We start from the raw sequence: 14,498 nt of genomic DNA, 5'->3' as shown, positions 1-14,498 counted from the left end.
CCCTCGTCGTGCCCCCCTCCCCCCTCCGCGCCACCCCTCGCCACCCTACCAGGAGCCTCTATTGCTCTCATTTTTTTTGCCACTGTTACACACACGTACCCACTCACACTGATGCTCTCGTATAAAATGTATACATAGATATACAGGCACGACAAAGTACACTCGCGTAACGCAGCCTTTACTCTCACGCGGTACAGTCTGGGTACAAAGTGATGGATCTTCTCCTTTCGAACCGGGACGAGACTTTTATTTCCGAAACGAGACACCGAACACCGGAAGGCACCGCACGTGGAATCTACGTTGCACGGGATTGGTTACTGGTACTCTGTACCTTTTTTTTTTCATTTTTTTTTTTGGGAAAACTTTTTTTATCAGACCCTTTACTCGTCTTCTTATTTTTTTTTCACCTTGCAGCCGACTTAGTCGAAATTAGCATTTCTTTTTTATCGATTTACTTTACCGACCCGTTCTTTATTTTATACGTACACGTAACGCCTGTAGGCGCGTGAGGCATTCCGGCCGGTACTTAGCAGCCAACGTGAAGTTCTAATTTTACGGTACCCATACAACTCGCGCTGCGTTTTCAAGTCAGCGAAAAGGCAGGGTGCTCGGAGAACACGTGGGAGGACGTCGATGCCTTGGCGATTTGTCATTGCTTCGAGTTTACGACGGCACTCTGGTGCTCTTGCTTCGAATTTGCGAGGCATTCCTCTTACCCCTTCGTGCCCGGTGTCTACCTGTCTCGTGACTCACTTCTATGGATTGTTAGTCATTTCTTTTTTTCTTTTTCTTTTTTTTCTCTAAACCAATCCATGCCGCTAGACTGACTCGTCGCGAATATCCATAAAATCGTACGTAACGGAATGCTGAGTTCTGATAACGAAACTGATTATGGAGCACATTTTCAGGAATCGTATGACACCTCGTTTCCGGTCTCTGTGATGATGGACTAGAATTTGAAAGAGTAAACTAAATGATGTTCTTGTATTGAATACACACGATACCTTTTTAGCGAAGGATCGTTAGTACCGTAACCCGTTCGATTAATAAATTTTTTTCTGATTTTATCATGAATCGTAATATTATAGAAAACAGTTGGTTATTCCTCTGAGAACCTACGGATAAGAGTTACTCCGGGTAGGAATTAGTCTCGCGCGTTTACGCGGATATTGAGGGCTCTCAGAATGCTTCGGGAGTAGGTAACTCCGACGTTGGAAACGGTTGACTTGTGGCATTGTCTTCCAGGGAACAATGCGGGAGGCTGGAGACTAGATGCTGGAGCCTGGAGACAGGAGGGGGCCGAGAGGTCCGGACGGACGAGAATGCACTACAAGAAATTGGCAGCTCTCTGGGCAACGTTGGAGGCGGGTATGGTGTGTGAGAGAGAGAGAGAGAGAGAGAGAGAGAGAGAGAGAGAGAGAGAGAGAACTGTCTAGATACGATTATAACAAGTGCGAGAGAGACAAAGCGAAGTGTCATGGGAAACTGAATGTACGGATAAAGAAGATCCGAGAGAGACGGAATGAGTAAAGCTAACAATAAGAGAAGGACCAGGAAGAGGGAAATCTGTTAGAGTGGTCGAACTATTTCTGGAATTTAGATGCCGGGGAATATCTACTGATGTTGCTACTCCGGCTACACCCATAGTCTTCTGTATGGTACTCTGGATATACTCTTTATTCGACTATGGGCATAAAAAGCTCAATGCAATTAAGTGATGCAAGCTCATAGATATTCCTTCATAATTTCCCATTCAATCTATTTATACACGTGGAGTCCGAATGGGATGAATCGAAGAGTCGTTTCTCTTTAAGAGATACATAAATCAGGCTCGCGTATGTAGGAGTGAGCTAGACGTGTGCATTGAGTATTGAGCATATATGAATAGGAGCTGTAAATAATATTATTTCAATATATTACTTATGTGTGAGATTTTCGATTTTTCTCTAATTTCAATGACTGGTATCGAAATCGGGATGAATGTTCTTGCGTAAGAATTTAAGTAAAAATCTTGTAACAGTATGGACCAAGTTCTTGCTGCTGGTTAATTCGAATGCAGTATGTACTATTTTTTTAATGGGGTTGGGCATACAGAAAGACGGATGCTGTGCAGTAAGAGATGAACGAAATTTTTTTTCTCTAAAAAAAACTTCGTCGCGATCTTTAGTAAGAACGCGAAAAGAACTTTGAAAATCCGCCCTCTTCGTTTTAGAACTTTTAATTCCTTCCGTCCGGAGCGCGTCGGGGGTCCGATGCAACGAAAGGCATCCGAAGCTTCTATGAATATCCTTGGGAACGAAGAGGCAAAGTAGTATAAGGAGGTAAGGAAAATAAAGCAAGAATCAAACGGAGCTTCGAAAATTCAAAGCATTCTCAATGCCTCCGAGTTCGCCGTAAAGAATGCTTAATACCGTTAAGAAAACCAGTTCGCGAAATGTCACGTAACGCCCCGTGAGTTTGGCGCGAGAAGCAGCGCTATACGAAAACTGTATTTTTACTGAGTCAACTGGGTTTTATTTTACGCACTATATGTAGTACATGCCATATATGTGTATATATACACGTAGAGTCTAACCAACCAGCTGGTATTTCACGTCTGACAAACTACATACGTCACTACTAATATCCAGCCAACACGCAAGGAATGCGCGTGGAGTTAACAGTTTTGCGTCATGCACGCGTGTCACTCTCAGGACCGTATACAACGTGGATGCTCGTAACAGACGGTATGGAGAAAGTATGAAGATAATGAGAAAATAAAAAGTAAAAGACGTAAAGAAAAAAAAAAAAAAAGGGAATTCGCAGGAGCAAAGAGTCGGAAGATTTTTCTGTACGAGGAAAGGTATCGGAGGGTAGGGAGACACGCGAATATACATGTATATACGGAAATAGAGAGAGAGAGTGAGAGAGAGGAATTTTTGTAGAAGAGTCGGTGAAAATAGAGACGAAAGAAAAAAACAAACAAAAATGAAAAGGGTCGTCTACTCCTACCCACCATTGTGAAGCGCACGCACGTATGCTTCTAAAGAGCTTGCTAATACGCAGTCAGCATTCTCTCTTATAAAGGAGAGCCTGCAAGGCCGCTCCGGAGCTTCTCTGCATTTTCACGTAATATCTACTGCGATACGTTCTGCACTATGTGGAAATGTAGAAATGCATATACAGTTATATACGTGTGTTCTGAATAGCTGGATATATAGATATACAGTAGAGCCATGCGTAGAGTTGCGTACGAGGTATACTATGTATATGTATTTACAGTGTATAGATATTCCAAAAAATATCTTATTCTTAGAGTCCTACACGCCCCTTACCATTCTCGAAGCCCATATTCAACACGTCAGTCAGTATTATCCTGCCTTTGGTACAGGATAGGGATGCTGTGATATGTCCCTTCGCTCCCAAACAATTTTTCTAGCATCCATGTCTGATCCAACCTCAGCCTACCGGTCATGTTCCCGAAGGTAGTCAATGCAAGAGTGCCAAGAGGATAAGAGCAGCAGAGAAAGATGATACGACGAGGAGAGGGGACGATAAAGGGGATTTAAGGGAGAAAGGAGAATTTTTCTTTCTAACGAAGGACGGCGGCACGATCAAAGGAACGAGCGTGCGAGAGTCCTAACGGCACTTTAGTTTCACTTGGGATCTAGGAAGGAGCCACGTAAGGTCTTGGGCAAAGTGTACAAATTTTATTTTTTTTTTTATAAATTATTTTCAATTACATCGATATTTTTGACAGATTCTTATAGATGTACAATTGCACTTCGTTACGTATTCCGCTCCGAGGCCAGTCACTCTTGTCCATACTCTCTCTCTCTTTCTCCCCCCCTCTCTCTCTCTCTCTCTCTCTCTCTCCTCCATTCTTTTATTATTCATTCCGTCCTAGTCTCCCTTTCCCCGTGCCCGTTTCACTAGGTCGTCCGACTATGCTTTATCTGTACAGAGAGAAGCGTGTTACACTCCACGTCCCTATCCTTTTTAGTTTCCTCTTCCTTAAGTTTTCCTTCGTCTCCCGGCTCCTCTTCCTGTCTCTCTTATCTGTACCACGTGTCCCATCCTCCCGGGTTTCTTTCTTATTCGTTCCCGCTGCCAGTCCGAATCTCCGTCTTCATTTCTCTGACGTTCCTCCTTGTCGTTCTTCTATTCCCTTCTTCTTTTTCCTTCGAGTTCTTTTTTTGACCCCCCCTCACTCCACCACCCTACCAGCCCACCCCACACCCGTCCCGTTCGCTTTTTACTATTTTTTAACATTTTCTTTTCTTCAATGCCTTAAAATGCAAAAATAAACGAGTCCCCGCAGCCCGACCGACAATTGTCCGTTCGCGGGCGTCGCCGATTTTTCTCCAATTTTATTGGAGACACGTAAAAAGAAAACTTCTCTCTGAGACGTCGCGACGCGCGACGTCCCGTCGATTCAGAGATAAATTTTCATTTTTAAAATCACGCAAAAAATACAGGACGCCCGCCAAGTTACGACACGTGGACAATATCAATCCGGTGGGCCCGCGGAGCCATCGTCTCTGGCTGTCTCTCTCTCTCTCCCGACGTCGCCCGTCCTTCTCGCGTCGAGCGACGCCCGCGCAACTATTGTCCACAGCCGATCGGAAAACCCGACGCATCCGCCTGACTAGGAAGTTCGCGAGGATCGTTCGACTTCTTTGAGAAATCTTTAGGGCCTCTTCGGTACTACGGGTGTCCCTGTATAAGGCCCGGGAGAGCGTCGGGACGTCCGTGAGACGCCGCGGCACTTTAGCCGCATGGACAAAACATATCCGAGCTGCCTCTCTCCGTCGCTTTATTCGTCGTGAAACTTTTTACGTTGTGTATATTAAAGGGAACGTACCAACGTCTATTCCGTTAAAGCGGATATCGTCAAATTAAGGGAGCGCCGGACTTTGCATGAAAACGGGACTCTCTCTCTCTCTCTCTCTCTCTCTCTCTCTCTCTCTCACACACACACACACACGCACACTCTATTTTCTTTCTCACTGTACACGCGTACCTGCTGTTACTACGATACTTCACGACTTTACTTATTGTCGGACACGCGCCCGATTCCTCGATCCCGATACCATGAACACTGTCATTTCGTAGCAATGCACTGTACCACGTAGCAATTTGCTTACGGGTCGTCTGTACTTTTTGCATAAAAAGAAAAGAAAGATAGGGATACCTTGACCGGAAGAGGAATCGTTAAAAAAAATTCCAAAATTCGGTAAAAATGATTAAAAATCTATAAAATTTTGCCCACGGGTTCTGATCGTGACTTTAATGAGGAAAATACTGAAAAATACTTCGTATATGGAACTAATTTTCTAGTTTTACAACGAAATCATTAACGTAAGCAGAATATGTCAGTAAGACGTACGACAATAATAAAAATCCAAGCGATATCATCCTATGGCTACGTAAGAGTATACTGTACTCGTATAATATCAGCAACCACACCTTCCTGGCGGACCCGCCGAGTCAGGCCGACGGCACAGACTTATATGATGCCATCCGCTTTAAGCCGCGTTTCCTTCGATTCCGTCGTATCTACGTTTCGCGGTAGGGTAGAATATTAGGCGAAATAGGATTCCTCGTAGGCGTTTATGTCCGCGTGGCACGTGCCGGATAGAGTACGTGTTGCCTAGTAGCCATTTAAATTTTGGACAATAGAAAAGAATGAAAAACCCATTTACAAAAAAAAAATGAAAAGACCGATAAAATTCAATTTGAACGATCGTACGCTCAAAAATTCTTCACGACGTGTACAAGACCACGGAAATTTGTATATGATATTCCGGTTTTTTTGGTATAATCTAGCATATGTCATATTTACATATTTTTGTAAAATAACAAAAAATAATTTTTCCTATTATCACGTGATATTTCCTAAGGCCATAAGTACAGTCGGCGTGCAACCAACGCATTCGTATGTCGTCGACGCTGCATCTCGTCCTGCAATAATACGTCGACATGCGACCCTTCCTGTACATACAACATATATATGTATACGTACTATACGTATTAAAATGCACATGGCCTATATATGTATATATAGATCTTGCCTACCTGTACTAGCATCGCCACTCGACGCCGTTAAACGGTGCAAAAAGTACAAATGCATTTCTTGCTTGCAATGTGTTCCACGTGTGTCCCACCACTATATAACGTCACTCGTTACGTACATTTTTTTTTTTTTTTTTTTTCTTTCACTTACCCCACCACCTCCTACCCACAGAGTGCACCCGTTTACTGAATGCAACTTAAGGTAATGTCACGTTTGCAATGCAACTGCGAAGGTCGCGTGCGGCTTCAATTTTCACCTTTCAAAACATTTACTGTATGGGAGGGCGGGGGTTGTTTTTTTTCTTTTGTTTTTTGAGCTTCTATACCAGTACTCGTACTTGGGGTATTAAGCCTTGAGTGTTTCGAGAATGCTCAACTGGCATAATAATTCACAACACTCTCCTGATCCTCGGATTTTTATTGTACTCTGTACTTTATATATATAATTCATGTAATCAGACTCAACCTATGTTTTCATGGTATTCATAGACCTGGCAGAATTTGCATTTTAATCGTGTCCGGCGAAACATAAATATGCGATTGGTACACTGCGGAAGAAACGTGGAAAGCAGCGTGCGTGCGTGTGGTTATTATAGATACGTGGTCCAGCTGAGGCAGGAGAATGATTTATTGAAAAAAAATTTAACATAGACTGGAAAAATAAAATTATAGAACAATCTTTGATCGAAGTACTCGCCCTGTAAGAGTGACCGAGACAAAGGTAAATATTGAAAAGGCAGGAGGTATAATTGAAAAAAAAAAAATGTATAAAACTTGAAACTACGAAACTATGCACAGGACTTTCCTGATGCTTTTGATAACAGAACTAACGGACTTAGATCAGACGGCGACGGGTATCGGAATTTTAACTTATTTACTCGCATTATAACGCATCAGTTCACATGGCCACCTATCTTATCCGTTTAGAAGCTGCAATTCCTTTTGCGTGAGCATAGAACAGCTATAGCATATATACATCACGCGTTTCTACCGCCTAGAGATAGGATGCGTCTATACGTACTATTTGCCCGTGTACCTACCAGATATACTAATGTATAAGCAGCACCGGATTTGTTGCTGTGTCGATACACAGCGCTGTGCTGTTCATTGCTGCGCTGTTCAGCACACCGTACAGATTGTTAAAACTTGCTGCTGACTCGGCGAAGCGCGCTACACTCTGAACTGGCTCTATAGTAACTGGAGCAACCCGAAGGAAGCCACTGCTCCGCGTTCGATTCGTAGACTCGTTCTTCCATTCTAACTCACCCGCGCCATTTTGTTTCTTACTTTTTTTTTCAAATTTCGATACGACCTTACGGGAAGCTGTTACCCAGCGTTCACTTTTTATTTTTAAATATAAATTCATTCTTATTACACGGTAATGGTTCGTGTCTGGGATAATGGTATATATACGAGATTGATTTGACAGCTGTCACACGATGGGTCAGTTAAGGCTGGCATTACCGTGCCGTGAGAAGTGAGAAAAAGTTTCCTCATTGGTAAGTAGAGCGAGCATATTAATGTATCGTGGCTTATTGATATTTTCGATGCTTGATGGGAGTGCGAGAGAGACGGCGTTATACGCGTTCACGTGGGTATGAGAAGGACAGACGTATACCTCGACGGATATACGTAACCTAAAGGGGGAGATAACCTTCCTGAAATTGACTGTGCTATTGGTGGAATTTCGAAGGTTCGTTACTTTTGTAATTTTCTAAAAGACCTGTATAATTATTTATGAAAATACTCACAAAGCCTTGCTTATCTTTTCTCGCACGTAAATTATTGAACCGTGTCCTTTTGATTTTGAGTTATATCTTCTTAATTACGCAAAATACTTTGGAGATTGATTTATTTTGAAAATTTGACATAATTTCACCAAAAATTCTCAACGAAGTTTATTCGCAAAATTTACACGTAATTATTATAGGTATGGTTCACCGAAGGAGATAGGGCGAATTTCTGTGTGCGTGTACCCATATTGTGTATTTGCGAGACGCTTGGGGCTTTCATTTTGAAGCGGCACGTAGGGTCGTATCGTATTTCGATGGCTTCGATAATTTCACTGGCGCCACGGGTATATCGGCGCGATATCGACTCGGAGCGACTAAGCAAAAAAAGGAATACATAGAAACAGCCAGCGAGGAAGGGCGGGGAGAGCCGTATAACGAAGGGTGGAAAACAAAAGCACGTGCATGGAAACGATAGATTTATTCTCTTAGCCTATGGAGAAAAAATGGAAAAAAAAGAATGATAACCATCCATCCACTGAAATCGTGGCAAACAATTCGAAAATTCAAAATATCACCGATAAGTAGGTATATACGTGTTCCGTGAAATCAGTCACGTGAAAAAAAAAAAAAAACAAAACCTTTATTCAACGTAACGTTCTTCAGAGTCGCAGAAACACGGGATGTCCCATCTTTTTTCTCATCTCTCCCTATTTATTTTACTCTTTCAATTTTCTCTCTCTCTCTCTTCCTTCCCATCTCGTATACGGTTCTCCCATTTCTCCGTCTCTTTACCCCCGTGACATCACGCATTTGTAATTTGCAATTTTCTAATGTACCCGATTGATTCCCCGGGGCCTTAAGGTGTCCTTCTATCTTCCGGCAGACTTCATTTGCCCCCGCAGCTCCGAGTGCGCCTCGTAGGACGAAGGGAGGGTCGGGGGGGTTGATAAAAATGAAAAATAAAAACAGCCACACCCTCTCTACCTACCCTTGCGAAACTGACGTCGCGACGCCGACTTCTGGCTTGTTCACCCTCGAGTAACCCCGGAAACCTGCGGAATATTCAACGTGACGTCGATGTAGCAATTATCAGAAACTCCAGAAAATCGCCTGGGAACGACATTCAGAGAGCGACGCATTTATTACTAATAACGACGGCGTCCCCGATGCCATTAATTTTTTTTCTTTCTCGCCCACGTGCACCCATATCCGGCTTACTTTTGTTTGTCGTTACTTTGACTTTTCACTATACACACTCTGTTTACTTAATTCATACGGGACGCCCGCGACAAGATACCAACGCTGTAAAAATCCACGGCTACGATGGGAGGAGGATACGCGGGGCGTCGCGACGCCAGGAACAAAATTATTTCATTATTTTCCTACGCCTCGCGAACCTCCGTCGGGGATGAAACGCACCCCCTGCCAAGGGGTGCTTACCCTTCGTCCTTGTATTTCAACGCGTTATTCCTACTGTCCTCGTGGAAACGCGAACTAGACGTCGGGTCGTAACGACGCTCACTCGGCGCCGCGCTTACCGGTCGGCAACAGCGACGGCAGCGCCGTCGGTAAATTAGTTCTACGTCACGCTCGTATACTGCATTACTTTATATGCCTTTACTACCTATTATTACGTAATATATATATATGTACATACTTTTCTGTCAAATGCATATTCATCTCAATTCTTCATCTTCTTTTCTTTTTTCTAAATTTCTCGACTTTACGTCGATGGAAAATAATTATCTAAACATGTATATTCGTTAAGGATATTTACAAATAAGCGATTCTGTTTTCGAGTCAGCGAATTAAATTATTCGGTCTAAAAAGAAGGACGCCCGGCGTCCAATGGTTCTGTAGGTGTTGGTCGTTGACGTTAACGTTGCTGGATAATAATGACGTCGAGTAACGAACTACCGAGAATGCAGGAGGAAGAAAAAAAAGCAACAAGTAAATACAGTTAGAGAGAAATAGAGAGAGAGAGAGAGAGAGAGAGAGAGGGGGGGGGGGAAGAAAGGAGGAGAAAGAAAAACAACAGAAGGAAGGAAATACGTAAGAGTACAGGAAGGATACGAGATACGTAAATCACTGTAGTTGAAGAGAGACGGACAGAGCGAAGGGTGGAACCGAGGAGGAAGAAAGTAAGGTTGATAGGACGATATAGAGTGGGAAGTGAGAGGGAAGACGAGAGAGTCGTTAACGTTGCACGAGGACGGGGAAGTTAAGGTTGGCAGCGAACGGTCGTCGGCGACGTTAACGCTGATTTAAAGACGCGTCATTAAAAGTAACGAAGCGAAACGTTCTATTAAGAAGTCGACTCGCTGGGTTTTCACTATCGGCCCGAACCGAGCGAGGATCCTTGGGCAATTGAATTTTTCCAAATTTCCTACTAGCCTATCTTGTCAAGAAAAATGATAAGAATTTCTTCAAACCTCATTCACGTGGAGAGCCTAACAGTGTGTATTCTTTTTTATTCCTTTTCGTCATACTTCAATTTATCGAAGATTCTATATCGTTGTGTGTGCAGTAGTTAGTGACTGTGTCACTGTCGAGTGATAGCGCGATAACGCGCATTGATAACACTGTGGAGAAGTAGATAGGTATGGGAGATATATATATGTATAGTAACGTCATAGAGAGAAAACCCGTCAGCAGCGGCCAGTGAGCTACGTGAAACGTGGCTAATAGAATATTCACGTGGCTTCTAAATAATAGATGCAACCTCAGCGCAGGCCGGCTTGGTTCTTTTGTTAATGTCCCCGTCGTCGCCCTGGGACACTGGGACACCAGGAACACGGAACTCGGCACAGTCGGAAGGAGGGAAAGCCCGGAGTCCCTCTGAATAACTAAGCCATTGTCTCTGGCGAAAGCCTCCGGGTCCCCAATACGATATACATCCTGCCAAATATGACGTCACTGTCGATATGCGGTCGGCTGATTGAACGAGACAGAGAATAAAATACACGAAGCGATGCACGCGTCAGGCACGTATACGTTAAATACCTTGGTGCACTCAAGAGATATCGTTTCCCGTGGACACGGTTTACGTGACGTCATTTTGGTGCACTCGCGCATTACGCACTCGCGCGTACCCAAATATACGAGGCAGTACTGCCAATGTCCTAAATATTTGTATTTACTTGGAGAAGTCAAGAGTAGATACGCATATACATATATCTATATACATATGTCTATGAAAGCTGTGCAAACGTAGAATCCGTTTGCAGGTCGCCCGATAAGTTTACCTCACGTGCACGAGTGTCCCGTATCTACAGGGTTTTGAAAATCAGCTTAGGATTTAAAAAATTTTGAAATTATCCAATAAAAAACATTTCGTATACCCAAATCTGAGGAATGGTCCATGTAATAATTTTGGTTGAAAAAAGTATAATAAATTATATACACGGATATATTTGTTTAATAAATTTGAAAAATTTCATAAAATTTTTTTTGCAAAAGCGTGCCGTAATCTTTTAAAAAATTGTTATTTAAGGGCTTAGGGTTTCCGTGTAAATAGAAATTAACAGAGAAGCATCTAGTCGGACAGCCACCTACAGTCAGACACTCTACGTACATTGGTATTACGTCTTTTCAGCATCCAAAGTCGTATCTCTCTCGGCAGAGCTTTTCTATTTATCTCGGAGCGGTCCGCGCGAGGGAGTATAACGTACGACTGAAAGTTTTTCATGGTGGAAGTTAAGGAACGAAGAAAATAAAGTAATAAAAAAATAATTTCTTCCCGTCACCCGCACACATCAGTAGCAAGAGAAAGCAAAGCAGATAAAAGAACATAGACGGGAATTGAGTCGCCATGTCGTAGCATTGTATTTTTAACCGGTTCGAAACGTCGACTCGTTCCCATAGGAAATGTCAGACTGGCTTTGAAAACGATTATGAGACGCCATTGCTCGTTATCCGTAAAGTTTTTTTCGAACGAGTCTGATTTTTAAATTTTGTCTGGACTCACACGTGATACGTTACTGAATATATACCGGGTAACGATTTTATAGACGGTTTGCATATTCTACATATTATATACACATATGTATTTGCTATGGCGCTATATTTATTTGGAAACAGTGATACTGCTACAAAAATAAATTTTTTTTCTTTCGAAATTTCAAAAAAATTTACAAATATGACCAAGTCTTTGTTAAAGGGGTCGCAGGTACTTTAGGACGAATTTTCATGAAGAACCGCGGATCGTGCATACCAAGGAAATTCACTTGGTCAATTCCGTCCACTTAACGGGGCCAATTGCGTCATTCAAAGTACTTTTAATAAGTGCGTTACTCAGAAGCATTAAGCCAACTGACAGCGCGACGCCCGTATCGCGACGATAAAAACAAAAAGACTTGGATGAGGGTCTTACTTGACCCACTGGCTCAAAGAGTTAAAAGGGTTAACGTTTCGTTAATCCAGGCTTCTGGGAATGGAGTCGCATTTTCGTCGCCATTGTCATACGATTCGTGAACAAAGTTCAATAGAAATATCCGTTATGGGAGAGACAAAAAAAGTAAATACTATATTTACCTAAAATATAAAATTTCTTAAAATCAAAATATTCCTCACGTACGCTTAAGGAATAATGATGATAATAATCGTCAATGAATCCAGCACAGTTTTCATGACCACGTATAACGGTACAGGTAGTTTCATAAGTGCCGGTAAAAAGTTGAAGAAAGTAGTCGACTCAAGGGTTGAAATAGTTTGTCGTTTTGAAAGTGAATGAAAGAGGGTGACCAAGTCAAACGTTTACGAAGCTCTCGTGCTTAATGTCTTAAATCTTCAATTCAAAGAAATCCATCGAGCTTGGTCCAGCATCAAAAGAGCAGCATCCCGTAGCGTGGTTGCGAAAATGTAGAAAGACGGTGGAATCGGACTGAAATGTCGTGGAGGTGGGGATGGCGGGGATGACTAGGGTTCAGTAGGGTTCAAGGAGGTCGAGCGCGAGTTACAGGGGTGAGAAAACTGTGGAGCTGTGGGGTTGGTACGTTACGAGGGACGTGGAATTCATTGAAAACATTTAACCAGGGAAAGACGAACGAAATTTTTGTATTCTTTGTACGTTGCTGTATATAATTTTTAAATTTTTTCATTCCGTAGCCACGTATCCATAGATACAACATACACGTATATATATATATTAAGTACACTTAACTCTTAAAGCCAAAGATATACGGAATTACACACATTCCACAATTCCACAATGATAATCGATTATCTGAAAAAGATGACGAAAGATAATCTCTTAATTATCCAGTATATAGATGACCATGATAGTAAACAGATCGATATAAAATAATCGATTGATGTATACCACTAGACTATTGACTGATAAATATTAAAGTCATCGCATCGTTGAACTCTATCATTAGAATGATCAATAAGTATCGATAGATTGTTATTGCCTTTAACGTACAATATTACGATGACGCAATAGAAAAAAAAAAAAATCAAAAATTTTAGTACAATTAAAAAATTCCTTCAGTGACAAAAAAATTTTTTATACAATTTCTAACACACACAAATATACATGCATGACGTACGTGATACGTCATACGTGTAATATGCGGCAATAAAGCACGTGGACATCTGTTGTATCTCGTAAGAAAGCGAAAGAAAGGGAAACAAAAAAGATGAAAAGTTAACTCTTTATTTCTGACTCCCCATAAGCGTCCATCCCGTCGGGTGTGCTACTTGGACGTGACTCCAGGCTGCAGGCTCCATCCCTTAAAGCTCCGGGGGTAGTTGATGGCTCCATCTACCTTGAGCTGGTATGCCATGCCAATCCTCCTACCCTCCTCGTACACTCATGCTTCCAGGATCAGCCTCGCTATTCCGAGGGCAGCGAAACGTGACGTCGAGACGACTCCGTCTCGCCTGAGGTCCTGACAGCCCGTTTCCTACCCTTTCCTTTCGTGAGCCTCGACCCTCAGTGCGCAGGATAGTAGACGGAGGGGGTTCCTCTTAATTCTTTCAATGTCGCCGGGCCCACTGTCTTCTAGTACGTCAGTAGCTGACAGGAAAGTGTCTCCTTCGCTATAATCGCCAATATTATTTATTCTCGCGCATAGAGGAAAAACGAGCCTCAGATCAGAGAAGCGTTGAGCTGTTAAAAAATAATTTTTTCTTTTTTTTTTTCTTTCATCCCTCTAAAATATTTACTAGCGCCGATATTAATATTTTCCGCGAGTACGAAAGACGGGAAAAACAGATTGGTCGAGTGTTCCCGAGGGGTAGCTACGTTGGGGTGGTGGTAAGGATTTCGGTAGGATTAAGTTCGGCAAGTACCGGGGTAATCTTTATGGTGATCCGGAAAGCCGCCGTATAGTCTCAGTTGACTGTCGGCTACATCTCTTCCACGCGGCCTATCCCCCCCTCTTCACTTCAGTCCCTTTTTTTCTTCTCTCTTCATATATTTTTTCATCCCTTTTCGTATACAACCACTCTTCACTACCCATGCAGATAAGCAGGTACATATGTACAATCGTATACGTATGGTCTGATTGCTCTACCTCGTGTACGAGTGCAAAAGGACGGCGACGCCGACGCCTTCTCCGTCCCCCCCGAAGCATTGGCTGCTCGGCGTTGAATATTTGCGTCGTTAAAAATGCTTCGCCAGAACGAACGCCTCAACGAGGAGAATACTTTACGTTTCGCGGAATTAATAATTTTGGCTACGTACCTACTTTGCATTACTTCGCTCCC

At 42.6% G+C, this 14,498-nt stretch overlaps 1 protein-coding gene and 1 long non-coding RNA gene across 8 annotated transcripts in view; one reads left to right on the top strand and one right to left on the bottom strand.

Annotated features, from left to right (window-relative positions):
* LOC107262948 (protein Wnt-5b) overlaps positions 1-14,498 on the bottom strand; it is a 194,167-nt gene that overhangs the window by 117,544 nt on the left and 62,125 nt on the right. The window contains exon 1 of one of the 3 annotated variants that reach the window (XM_025080166.1): positions 7,095-7,200. The exons of the other annotated variants lie outside the window; for them this stretch is intronic. The gene's annotated coding sequence lies outside the window, so the exon portion shown is untranslated. Of the gene's footprint in view, positions 1-7,094; positions 7,201-14,498 lie in introns of those variants that run through there. 3 annotated transcript variants of the gene reach the window in all.
* The window catches only part of LOC107262855, a 73,361-nt gene continuing 66,297 nt past the window's right edge, over positions 7,435-14,498 (top strand). For 4 of the 5 annotated variants that reach the window (XR_003058291.1, XR_003058297.1, XR_003058292.1 and 1 more), the window contains exon 1: positions 7,435-7,553. This is a non-coding gene — a long non-coding RNA (uncharacterized LOC107262855). The remainder of the gene's footprint in view (positions 7,554-14,498) is intronic. The other variant, XR_003058293.1, reaches the window with a different exon arrangement.

Source organism: Cephus cinctus, unplaced genomic scaffold (genome assembly GCF_000341935.2).
Source record: "Cephus cinctus unplaced genomic scaffold, Ccin1 Ccin1_scaffold0129, whole genome shotgun sequence".
Taxonomy (NCBI): Eukaryota; Metazoa; Arthropoda; class Insecta; order Hymenoptera; family Cephidae; genus Cephus; species Cephus cinctus.
Note: the sequence above shows the minus strand (reverse complement) of the source record. Positions and strands in the feature narration are given on the sequence as shown.